General features: G+C 43.6%; 1 protein-coding gene across 2 annotated transcripts in view; it reads right to left on the reverse strand.

Annotated features, from left to right (window-relative positions):
* Positions 1-13,750, reverse strand: part of EPN2 (epsin 2) — a 120,524-nt gene that overhangs the window by 67,957 nt on the left and 38,817 nt on the right. The window lies entirely within an intron of this gene.

The raw sequence follows: 13,750 nt of genomic DNA on the forward strand, positions 1-13,750 counted from the left end.
GAAGGGTGCAGATCTCTGGGTAGTTTTTAATTTCACCTGGTTCAGATGTGTTTTAAAAAGTCTCCCAGGATAACTTTCCAAGGCTTAACTGTCTTGAAAAAAACAACTACCACTAGATCTGTGTGTTTCTTCTGCTTTTTTTTTTAATACTCAAGGGAAGAACGATGGAAGGATATGATACAGTCTTTATGGGAAAGCAGTTAGGGCTGGCAGTTATCCATAGGGTGGTGCCTATCTAGGCACAAAACCACAAGCTCTTACACAGTGGTTCCCTTGTTGCCCACAAAACCTGCTTTCAGATAGCTTTTCTGTCCTTGTGAGATCTCATCCCAATGCTCTTCTCCAGTATATCCACTCTGCATGAGGTCACTTTTACCTGACTTCACTACCCTCTAAATCAGAGGCTGCCATCACTGTCTTCTCCCACCTGGCCATCCAGCATTTTGAGCCCCATCTCGATTTACTGATTTATTCTTTTATGAAGAGACGATTTTAAATGTAGCTATTTAAAAGTTACTCAAGCACAGGTATCATGGTCCTTTCTTTTCCTCTGCTGAGCTCTCCCAAATACTTGGTACACTGCTCTCTGCCTACAGTAGGTGCTCAGTAAGTACGGCTGACTGCTTCAAATTAAACAATGCCTGGGGGGAAAAATGAGTGCAGCTTCTAGTGATAAAGGCAATAATATTTCATGCTTAACGGCAGGTAGCTAAACCATTTTTTCTTAGAAAATACCTGAAATTGGGTGAGAGAATTTTAATAATCTAAACATTTTTGGGCCACCGAGGAAAAAAGATACCTAAATATATCCATCATGGCTCCAATCAGATAAGCTTCACCTATATATCTGATACAAGCAGCCAAAAAATGACTAGTTGCTCACTAATGCCATATTACTGCATCAGCCTCCCATCTCTCCCCACTTCAGTCTATACTTCACTCTGCTGCCCGGATCATCTCTGTGCAGAAACAATCGTGGCATGTTACTTCCCTCCTCAAAACTCTCCAGTGGCTGTTTGTCAACCCACGCATCAAGCAAAAACTCCTCACTCTCGGCTTCAAGGCTGTCCATCACCTCGCCCCCTCCCACCTCACCTCCCTTCTCTCCTTCTCCAGCCCAGCCCGCACCCTCTGCTTCTCTGACACTAACCTCCTCACTGTACCTCGTTCTCGCCTGTCCCACCGTCAACCCCCGGCCCACATCCTTCCTCTGATCTGGAATGCCCTCCACCCATCCGCCACACTAGCACTCTTCCTCTCTTCAAAGCCCTACTGACAGCTCGCCTCCTCCAAGAGGCCTTCCCAGACTGAGCCCCCTTTTTCCTTTCCTCCTCCCCTTCCCCCCCGCCCTACCTCCTTCCCCTCCCCACAGCACTTGTATGTATATTTGTACAGATTTATTACTCTATTTATTTTACTTGTACATATTTACTATTCTATTTATTTTGTTAATGATGTGCATATAGCTTTAATTCTATTTGTTCAGACGATTTTGACACCTGTCTACATGTTTTGTTTTGTTGTCTGTCTCCCCCTTCTAGACTGTGAGCCCGTTGCTGGGTAGGGACCGTCTCTATATGTTGCCGACTTGTACTTCCCAAGGGCTTAGTACAGTGCTCTGCACACAGTAAGTGCTCAATAAATATGATTGATTGAATGAACGAATGAATATTTCAATTGTTACTCTGGCTCCTGCATTTTGGGCTCAATCAATCAATCATATTTATTGAGCACTTACTGTGTGCAGAGTGCTGCACTCAGTGCTTGGGAGAATACAAAAGAGTTGGACTCACAAGAAGCCCTGAGGCTCTCTTCTTCCTTGATCTCCCTTGCTTCCAGCCTCTGCCCCCTCCATCTGTATTTCACTCAGATGCTCAGATCATCTTTCTAAAATGTCAGGTTACCCAAATCTCTCCTCTCCTCAAAATCCTTCGGGACTTACCCATTCCACTTAGCCATAAAATTCTGACCATGAAAGCTGCCCTTTCAACTATCTACTCTCTTCTCCTCCCAGATACCAGTTCGCATTCGCCAGCCCTCCCAAACTTACCTCATGGTGCCTCCTTCCCAACCTTTCGATTCTGACCCCTGGTTAACACCTTTCCCCTGCCTGGAAACATCCTCCCTCTTCAAACCTTTCAGCTCTTCCCCTTTTCAAAGCCCTTCTGAAATTCCACCTCCTCCGGGAATCTTTCCTAAATGAATTCTTCCTTAAATGCTACACTGTTCTTATTCTTATCTCAGCACTTCTGCATTTGCAATATCCTGTTGCCCTTCTGTGCATATTATTCTTACCTCCTCTACTAGTTAAGGACATTAGCCATCTATCTGTAAGTTACTTTGTGTGCCTTTCCCATTAGCCTTTTTTTTTAATGGTATTTGTTAAGAGCTTATTATGTGCCAGGGACTACACTAAGCTCTAGGGTAGAAACAAACTAATCAGACTGGTCACAGTCACACGGGACTCACAGTCTTAATCCCCTTTTAAGCAGAATGGCCTCACGGATAGAGCATGGGCCTGGAAGTTAGAAGGACCTGGGTTCTAATCCTGACTCCGCTACTTGCCTGCTGTGTGACCTTGGGGAAGTCACTTCCCTTCTCTGGGCCTCAGTTACCTCATCTGTAAAATAGGGATTAAGAGTGGGAACACCTTGTGGGACAGGGACTCTGTCCAACCCAATTTGCTTGTATCCAACCCAGTGCTTCGTTGAGTGCCTGGCACACAGTAAGTGCTTAACGAACACCACAATTATTATTATTATTTTACTGATGAGGCAACTGAGGCACAGAGAGGTGAAGTGACTATCCCACAGTCACACAGCAGACAAGTGGCTGAGTCTCTGATTCCCAGGCCCATGCTCTTTCCACTAAGCCATGCTGCTTCTCAAGTCTTTTAACTCCTTGTGAGCACAGATGCCTCCTACATCTACTGTACTTTCCCAAGCACTTGATTCAGCGCTCTGCATTCTGTAGGCACACAAATGTCAATTTATCTTTTCTGCCTGGTAATGCTCTACCTCAAATTTGCAGTAGGGTTCATGTTCCTTGAGGGCTCAGAACCAGAAACGGTACCAATCATCACATCAATCCGGTCCACAGCACCCCATGGAGATCCACGATCCCGACTCAGCAGCCTCCATGGAAAGGTGGAGAAAACACTGGGGAATTCATGCACTGGCAGCATGGCTCCCAGAATTGCCATGAAGCATCAAGAACCTAGAAATAAACTGCAAGTGCTCTATGGCCCCTGGAACCCATATTGCTAGACAGTCTCCTAAAGACTCTCTCCTCCCATACCGTCATTATAATGACAATATTAATAATAATAAATATTTGTGCTTACTATGAACAATGCACTAAGTGCTGGGGGAGATTCAAGATAATCGGGATGAACACGGTTTCTGTCCCACATGGGGCTTAAGTCCAAGTTGGAGGGAGACTGGATCTTAAATCCTGAGAAGTTAAGTGACTTGCCCAAGGTCACAGTGTCTGTCTTGCATGAGGTTCACAGATTCCTTTTGGGGTTTAGGGACACTAGGAAAAGAAGTGCAGTTCCCAGGGCACCTCAAGAACCACTTTCTGTTTCCTTCCAATCTCCATCAAAACCCACTTTAACTAGAGATCAATAATACCTAGGACCAGATAGTCAATCAATCAACTGTATTTACTGAGCCCTTACTGTGCACAGAACTCTGTAATAAGAGGTTGAGAGAGTACCATACAACAGAGTTGGTAGACATGTTCCCTGTACTCACAATAACCTTAAAGTCTAGACGGGGCAAGTCATGGTCTCGCCATCCTAACTAGCATTTTTACAACGCTCTACTCATAAACTGATTTTCTCTAAAACACACACAAAAAAAGAAACACGGAAAACAAAAACAAGAAATCCCCCAGTACTGCTGATTTCCAGGTTCTGAGACTGGCTGTGAAATCCAAGGAGGCGGGTAAGTGAACTTGATAATGTCCACTTTAGTGAAATCTACCTCCACTTATTTTTTTCCTAGCTTGCATGTATGCTCTCTTGCTGTTGACTGCTGAAAGACTAGTGATCAATCAACTGCATTTACTGAGCACTTACTGTGTGCAGAGCACTGTACTAAGTGCTTGGGAGAGTACAATATAACAATACACCAGAGTTGGTAGACACATTCCCTGCTCACATCGAGCTTACAGTCTAGAGGGGAGACAGACATTAATGCAAAACAATTATGGATATGCACATAAATGCCGTGTGGTCCATGGCGCTGCCCTGAGTCGGAGACGACTCGATAACACAGGACACGAGAAAAACAAGCTTTGGGGTTGAGGCGGGGGTTGAATAAAAGCTAAGTTCCTTGAGGGCAAGGAACATGCATCTTGCTTTTGTACTCTCCCAAATGCTTACGACAGAGTTTTGCGCTCAGTAAGTGTCCAATAAATACTACTGATCAGCTGAGTGCCTTCAATTCCCTTCTCCATTGCCCTAGAAATGTGTAGGCCCTCTTTATATGGAAAACTAAAGTCTACTCACAAAGTATTTTTGCACTGCTTTAGTAGTCACAATAAATCATTTAATGACAATTTTCCCTCTATTAGTCCATTATAGACTCTCATCCATGAATTCATCTGAACACTTCCTGAAAATAACTGCAGATTTCAGAAAATGCAACTACGAAAACAAAATTCCATAGATTTACAACCCACTGTTTGAAAAAGATGTTTTGGTTTGAACCTACTACCTTCAAGTCTTAATGCTTGTCCTCTCATCCTGGTGATGACGGATTTGGTGCACCAGTTTCAATTTTCCCTTTCTATAAACCTTCCTGATTTTGCAGACTTCACTCTAGTTCCCACTCAGGCTTTGGATTCCCAACCGAAGAATCCAAATCCTTACAGTTTACCATCCACCACCCTGTTTATATTAGTTGCCCTTCTCTAAATTTTCTCCAGCTCTCTTATGTCCTTCTAAGGTGTGAGGAGCAGGATGGCAAAAAGTTCCAGGAGAAGGCATACCTAGATTTTACCTAGTGGTAAAACTATTCCCTCTTCTTCTTTCCTGATGATGCCCGGTATTTGGCTGATCATTTTGGCTGCAGCTGCACATTCCAGGAATCATTTGAAAAGTACTGGTCCTAGTAGCAGTAGTGGTATTTATCCACAGTCAAACCTAAGTCTGTCTGGGGGCTGATTTCAGAGCTGGTGGTGAATTCCACCTAGATGAACTTGCATTCTCCCCAGTAAGTGGAGTCTAATTACCATGATAACTACGTCTGTCATATCTTGGGATGGTTTTGGGAAAAAGCTTTCTTGCACAATAGTTGCATAACAAAACAAGCAGAAGCAAGTTTCACCGCATAAATCTCTTTGTAGATGGAATCTCTCACTTTCAGGTCATTTCTTCATCAAAATAACTGTTGAGGTGTGTCCTAAAAGCTAATTAAGACAATAGAAGATGGAGTTGACTGAACTACATGGCATTCATTCAATCATATTTATTGAGCGCTGTGTGCAGAGCACTGTACTAAGCGCTTGGGAAGTACAAGTCGGCAACATATAGAGATGGTCCCTACCCAACAACAGGCTCACAGTTCAAATGGAAAGGCGTGAAAAGTGAACCACCAAACTGTTAAAGGCAGTTCTTTCAGGTAAGGAGGGTGCAGTTTTTGACACAGGGAACCCTGAACCAAGTGTTCAGCTCTATTCATCCTCTGAATACCAAACTTCAAATGTCTTAGTGTATTATGACACCGTACGTACTTAATTTCCCCAAGTGCTTAAGTCAGTTCCTGGCAGTAGAAAACAGGACACTGGGCTTGAAACATACACAAGGAACTGTTCTACTCTTCAGAACAAATTCTGCAGACAGAAAATTTTAGGCTGTGCTCCTGCCAGGAAGGGGAGGGGAGGGAATAATTTTTCCTCTTTATTAGGGAGAGAAACAAGAATCAATGACACTAAAAATTCAGCCCTTATTTTACACAGAAAAAAGTGAATTGGCAGATTGGAAGGGTGGGAAAACCTAAATAGATTAGGAAAACATTAACAAAATTTTCTAGCTGTATTCCAATCTACAGACCACATTAGCCTGCAATCCAGAGTAGTGAAACACAGTCATCTCCTTCACAATCTAGATGGTGCAGAGGTGGCTGGAAGGTCGTACCCAAAAATTACCAATGAACCAGTGCCCGCCTCCGGTATTCTGCTAGGATGAGTCTAGTCTCAGAAGCAATTTGATTGGGGACTTGGATGAGGTAAGCTAGTTGCGGAGAGAGAATGTGTCTATGGTCCTCTCCCAAGCGCTTAGTCCAGCGCATAGTCAGGGAAGCCCTCTTGGAGGAGATGTGAAATTAGGTCAGCTTTGAAGGTGGGGAGAGTGGTGGTATGTTGTATATGAAGGGGGTGGAAGTCTCAGGCCAGAAGGAGGATGTGGGCAAGGGGTTGGTAGCGAGACAGACAAGATTATGGTACACTGAGTAGGTTGGCATCAGAGGATTGAAGTGTGCAGCTGGGTTGTAACAGACCAGTAAGGTAAAATAGGAGGGGGAGAACTGATGACTGTCTTAAAGCCAATGGTAAGAAGTTTCTGTTTGATGCAGAGGTGGATGGGCAACCATTGGCGGTTCTTGAGGAGTGGGAAGACATAGATTAAACTTTCTTTAGAAAAAAAAAGGAAGCAGCATGGCCTAGTGGAAAAAATACAGATCTGGGGGTCAGAGGACCTTGGTTCACATTCACATTCAAGTCAATCCATCGTTCATATTTACTGAGTGCTGTGTGCAGAGCACTGTATTAAGCGCTTGACAGAGTACAAGAGTACAACAAAATCATATCACAACATAACAATATAACTGCCCACAACGAGCTTATGTCGGAGGGAGAACAGGTATTGAATCCCCATTTTACAGATATGGAAACAGCGATACAGGGAACTTAAGTGATTTGCCCAATGTCACAAAGCAAACAAGTGGCAGAGCCGGTATTAGAACACAGGTCCTCTAATTCCCAGGCCAGTACTTTTTCCAGGGGGCCATGCTGCTTCCTTTAGCAGTGTCCAGGCTGGGCTGAAGAAGGAGATTAGTGAGGTGTGGTAGGATGGGGCGAACTGATTGAGTGTTTTAAAGCCGGTGGTAAGGAGTCCCTGTTTGACGCAGAGGTGGGTGGGCAACCATTGGAGGTCCTTGAGGAGTAGGGAGACACGGACTGAATGTTTGTGTAGATAAATGATCCGCGCAGCAGAGTGAAGTGGGGACTGGAGTGGGGAGAGGGAAGAGGCTTGGTTAAGTGCTTGGATCAGCATGATAGCAGTTTAGATGGAGAGGAGAGGGAAGGAAGAGAACTGATGATGGGGAAGAACAATTTAGTTCTGAAGGGCTAACCCAATTGCTAACCAGCAAAAATTTTAACAAACTAGCTAGCAGATGCTAAGGCAAGAATTAACATGGTCCATTTTGTTCTGTTAACGGAAAACTAAAGAGCCCACTAACTAAGACCACCAATTATCTCATCTTTAATGAAGATAAATCTTGAATATACAGTCACACCAGATCCCATCCCACCTTTCCTTGACCAAGCTCTCCCCATCTCTATTTCAGGTCTTGCTTTCATTCTAAATGATCATGATTTCCTGTCTAGCTAAAGAAGGAGAACAGTCCTTAACATTCAGATATGGATTTCTTATACACTAGAAATTTTTAAAAAATTGAAGAACCAATCTGATATATGGAAGCTCATAACATCTGTTTAGCACAAAAATTATAAACAGTAGGCACCTTCGAAAGGTATCTCCCATGTTGCCTTGTAGTTTTCCTTGTAGTTTGTTGTAGTTTAGGGAAGTAGCGTGGCTCAGCGGAAAGAGCACGGACTTGGGAGTCAGAGGTCGTGGGTTCTAATCCTGGCTCCACCACTTATCAGCTGTGTGACTTTGGGCAAGTCACTTACCTTCTCTGTGCCTGTTACCTCATCTGGAAAATGGGGATTAAGACTGAGCCCCATGTGGTTACCCTGAATCTACCCAGTGATTAGAACAGTGCTTGACACAGAGTAAGTACTTAATACCAAAATTATTATTATTACTATTTCTCAAGAGTTTAGTACCAAGCTCTACCACTGATTGATTGCAGCTCAATAAGTGCCACTGATTGACTGCAGAAACTGATGAACATTCACTTCCTCCAAAGAAGTATCATGACCAGCAATTAAGGCTGGAAAAAATATCAGTCTCGATTGCCTTGGCGACTGAATATCAATCACTCATTCGTATTTATTGAGCTCTTACTATTTGCAGAGCATTATACTAAGTGCTTGGGAGAATACAACAACAAAGTTGACAAACACGTTCCCTGCTCACAACAAGCTTAGTCTAGAGGGGGAGACAGACATTACTGTAAATAGATTAAAACTACGTATATAAGTGCTGTGGGGCTGAGGGAGGGATGAGTAAAGGTGCAAATCCAAATGCAATGGTAGTGCAGAAGGACGTTGGAGAAGAGGAAATGAGGGCTCAGTCGAGGAAGGCCTCTTAGAGGAGATGTCCATTTAAAGTAAAGGTGGGGAGAAGATGGAAGCGTTTTCTGCTCTGGAGGGTTGTCATCTGTCTTGGTGGCTAAAACGTAACCTTGGAAACCTTCCCCACATGGTAGGAAGGGCAAGCAGCTTCTTCAACTCCAAGACCCCTCCCACCTGCTGAGATTCATGTGCAACTTGGCCAATCGTTTTATTTTCCCTTCAGAACATAAACAAATACCCAAGAACCTAGAACAGGAAGCAGCTCTGAAGCTTCAGGGCCCTCCCACCTAAATAAAGACACCTGGTCACCTTTAATGCCACCTCTTATTTCAGGTAAAAATACTTGCCCACCTGGTGAACAGGGGAGTCAGGCCTCCTGGGGTCCCCACCCCTATCATCAGGTCTCCTAAAAGCAAGTGCTTAATACAGTCCTGGCCAAGCAAGAGATGCCCGATAAATGCCGCTGATTAATGAGGTCAGGTAAATCCTTGAATCACCATTGCCATTCTCCAGGAATATTAACACACATAACTGCCTCTATTTGGTCATTCATTTTGTGCTATATTTTAAATACTAATGATGGCATTTGTTAAGTGCTTACTATGTGCCAAACACCGTTTTAAGCGCTGGGGGGATACAAGGTCATCAGGTTGTTCCACATGGGGCTCACAGTCTTAATCCCCATTTTACAGATGAGGTAACTGAGGGCCAGAGACGCTAAGTGACTTGCCCAAAGTCACACAGCAGACAAGTGGCCGAGTTGGGATTAGAACCCATGACCTCTGACTCCCAAGCCCGTGCTCCTTCCACTGAGCCCCGCTGCTTCTCTGCCAAGTTGACTGCCTACAATTTCAGTATTGGACAGATTCGTTTTTAAGGACGACTCAAATTCAAAATATGGCCTGGTTTGGACCTCCCATTGACATACAGAAGCCCTTGTGATTCCATTCAAGGCAGCTCCAGCCTGGCCCCAAGCTTGCTGCAAATACAAGGGAGCAACCCTTCCCTGCGGTTGCTTTTGGGGGGACAAGCCATCTAGGTGAAACACACCCTTGGCTGGCACAGAGCCAGGGAGAACCCACCCTAGGGGAGGCCACTGCACTTCCACTTTTTTTTAACGGTATCTGTTAAGTGCTTACTATGCTCCAGCCACTGCACTAAGCACTGGGGTAGATGCAAGCTAAGTTGGACACAGTCCCTGTCCCACAAGGGGCTCACAGTCTTAATCCCCACTTTACAGATAACTGAGGCACAGAGAAGTTAAGTGACTGGCCCAAGGTCATACAGCAGACAAGTGGCAGAGCCAAGATTAGAAGGCAGGTCTATCCTCTAGGCCATGCTGCTTCTCAAGCTCTTCCAGCTTTACTCCTTTTTTCCTACCACTCTCATCCTGAGGGAAGAGAGGGGTCTGTGTCAACAGGTACAGTTTTCCACGTATTTAGGAAGCAGGGAAATTGCTCCTTTGGTCAAAATTGTTGCCTAACCCTGACATGGGTATTAAAAACATGGAAATAACTGATACAACTTTTCTTTCAGAGAAGCAGCACGGCTTAAATGACAGAGCACAGGCTTGGGAGTCAGAAGGACCTGGCTTCAAATCCTGGCTCTGCCACTTGTCTGTTGTGTGACATTGGGCAAGTCACTTCTCTGGGCCTCAGTTACGTCATCTGCAAAATAGGGATGACTGTGAGCCACATGTGGGACTGGGACTGTGTCCAACCTGATTACCTTGTATCTACCCCAGTGCTCAAAGCAGTGCTTGGCACACAGTAAGCGCTTAACAAGTACCATAAACATTATTACTATTATCATTATTTCCTAAGTCATGACAAAACAAAACCATCAGCGAAGGATGATTTATGCATCTGCAATCGGTAGCAAGTGAAAAATATTTAATGGTTTGGGTCATTTTCAAATTGTAGTGCTACCGAGGAAGAAGTGTTTTTGAGGAGCAGGGCAGACAAGATAGTGATCTGACCCTAAGATTTTCCAGCATGAGAACTTCCTTAAATAGACTGCTTGGGAAAATTCAGAATTCCCACGGTATCATGCTTAATTTAGACCTGGCTGGGTTTTATGGTAAAGTCAAATTCTGGTCCATCGCCATTTCCCAAAGGAGGAAAGTAAGGGGAAGGAAGTGAGGAGTGGGGGAAAGTAGAGAAGTGAAAATGAGGAAGAAGCCTTATCTTCCACCCCTTCAAATCTTCATAAAAGGAAGGTGCTCTGACCATTTTTTTTAAAAGTATTTTTTCGGTGTTTTCTGCTACAAAGTTGTAAGCTCTTACTAAAAATTAATTGAGCAGTAAAGAGCACCTAATAAATGGAGGAACCGAGGTAGAAAAATTAAGTAGATTGACAATTTAGCACAAAAATAACCTGTGATTCTTTGTTTGAGAGGCATGATGTTAACAATTTGCATTCTCTTATTCTTTCATTCTTACCATTTAAAGAAATCTGGAGTACAGCAGAACATATTTTTCAATTATTCCATGTTCTTTTCCACAATCAGCTTTAAAAATCACTGTATAAAGTCTCCAACTAAATATTCAATTGGCATTTCCAACTGAAATTGGCAAATTGAAACTACCACTGATGACAATAATCTAGTTGCTGCCCTACAGAAAATAAAAAAAAGCTGTGCAAAAAATGTTTATCTTTAAACTAGATGGAGTAATACAGTACATTTCCTTCTTCCCCAGAGACGGCTGGAGAAACTACAGAAAAACCAGGATATGTAATAATAATTGGAGACTAATTATCCCCTCAGATTGGCTGAACAACTCATCCAGATGAGAAATGAAGGTCAGGATGTTGGGGGTGGTTTGTACGTTTTAATACCAATTTTCTTCTGCAATCACTCCCGGTCCCACAAAGAAAGATAATAAGCTGGGTTTAATTCTGAATAATGGGCAGGACTCATTTCAGCACCTATATTTAGGAGAGCCATTCTAGGATGATAACCACAACTTGATTTAAGTTTAAGATTTTTGCTGGAAAGGGAAAGCCTAGAGAAAAAAGAAAATATATGAACATTATGTTTTAGAAAAGGGACAAAACCAGGAAGAGACAAAGCGCTTGGACTGAAAGGCACATCTACAGAGACCCAAAAGCAGGGAGAGGATTCATTGCTCAAACATGTGGAATTCTGAAGTAATGTCAGAGGACCTCAAAGAAGCTGCCACCATCATTCACCACCATCACCACGATGAAACATGTAAAAGATCAAACTGTGGCAACTTCTATAGGATTTTAACCCTTTCCACTTCTGACAAGATTCTAACTGGAGTCCTTCTGGGTTGCTGACTGAAAAGACCCCTTGGCTGCAAGGTTCCAGAATACCAATGTCATTTAAGGCCACAGACGGCAAAGCACTCATGATTTGGCAGTTTACCAGATGCGGGAGAAGTGTAAGGAGCAGAACCAAATCCCTCATAAAGACCTTACAAAAGAATATTTGACACCACCACGAGATCCTAACTTTGGCAACGACTTAGAACACCTATCCCAAGATGTTCACCGAGATTCTAAGACTGCTGAAAACTGGGGTGGTCAGTGGGGTCTATTTCCCCACCAACAATAGAATAGAGCAGGGTTTTGATGGCGTCACAGCTCCTATTTGGTTTATTGTAGGCAGCCATTCTGCAAGCTGCGACACGCGCCTGGATGTTCTCCCCATCTTCCAAGCCCTCTTAAAGTCCATCTACTCCAAGAAGTCTTCTCCAATTCACCCCCAACAACCCAAGTCTAGCCAACCCATCAGCCACTCTTAGCACTTTTAATATCAATCAATCAATCAATAGTATTTACTGAGCGCTTACTGTGTGCAGAGCACTGTACTAAGTGCTTGGGAAGTACAAGTTGGCAACATATAGAGACAGTCCCTACCCAACAGTGGGCTCACAGTCTAAAAGGGGGAGACAGAGAACAAAACCAAACATACTAACAAAATAAAATAAATAGAATAATAATGATGATGGCATTCATTAAGCACTTACTATGTGCATAGCACTGTTCTAAGCACTGGGGAAGTTACTAGGTAATCAGGTTGTCCCACGGGGGGCTCACAGTCTTAATCCCCATTTTTACAGATGAGGTAACTGAGGCACAGAGAAGTGACTTGCCCAAAGTCACACAGCGGACAATTGGCGGAGCTGGGATTTGAACCCATGACCTCTGACTCCAAAGCCCGTGCTCTTTTCACTGAGCCACGCTGTATTTACACCCTACCTCACACTTACGTGTATTTATAAATATATTCCATTATTTATTAAGCTATTTCATCCTGACATAGTCATTCTACAGGTATATCTTGGTTCTTCTTCCAGCCCCCGCTATTTATAATTTAAGTGAGCCGGTCCCAGACTGCAAGCCTTAGGGGACAGAGACTGTATCTTCTGCTTCTGGGTCTTTCTCAAGCTCTGAGTACCATGCCCAGTGCACAGTGAGCCTTCGGTACATGCTACAGATAATGATCATAACACAGTCGGGGATCAGGTACAAATGGAAAATTAAATAAGCCTGAAGGAGTTTAAAGAGCGACTTGCTATATACGCCAAAGCTAATAAGTTCTTTGACTAGATCAATAGCAGGACCCTGGGCTAATAATAATAATAATAACTATAATAATAATGGCATTTATTAAGCATTTACTATGTGCAAAGCACTGTTCTAAGCGCTGGGGAGGATACATGTTGATCAGGTTGTCCCACGAAGGGCTCACAGCTTTAATCTCCATTTTACAGATGAGGTAACTGAGGCACAGAGAAGTTAAGTGACTTCCCCAGAGTCACACAGCTGACAAGCGGCGGAGCAGGGATTTGAACCCATGACCTCTTACTCCAAAGCCCATGCTCTTTCCACTGAGCCACACTGCTTCTCTAAAAAATCGTTGGGGGGCACTTGATAATGATGGGGTAAAAGATAGATTCAGGAATGCAATGGAGAGAGCTAGGAGGCTCAAAACATTTAGCTCAATCATTACTGAGGAAGAATTTAGAAAAATCCCTACAATCAAATAGATTTTTGCAGTGTCCAGGATAGAGGAGCTGGAATTATGAGACTACTGACCTTCTCAATAAGTAATGGGGGATTTGAAGAGGAGGTAGGGAAAGAATGATTCAAATACTGGTAAAAGGTTTCACGGGGGCGGAGGCTGTATTAAGAAGTCACACTCACCTCAAACATCCCCTACCTTCCTGGATATTCTTCATGATTTCCTGAGGAGGAGAGGGAGATGGGGAGGTGTGGGAGGACTCTGGCAGCT

The sequence above is a fragment of the Tachyglossus aculeatus genome, chromosome 21 (genome assembly GCF_015852505.1).
Source record: "Tachyglossus aculeatus isolate mTacAcu1 chromosome 21, mTacAcu1.pri, whole genome shotgun sequence".
Taxonomy (NCBI): Eukaryota; Metazoa; Chordata; class Mammalia; order Monotremata; family Tachyglossidae; genus Tachyglossus; species Tachyglossus aculeatus.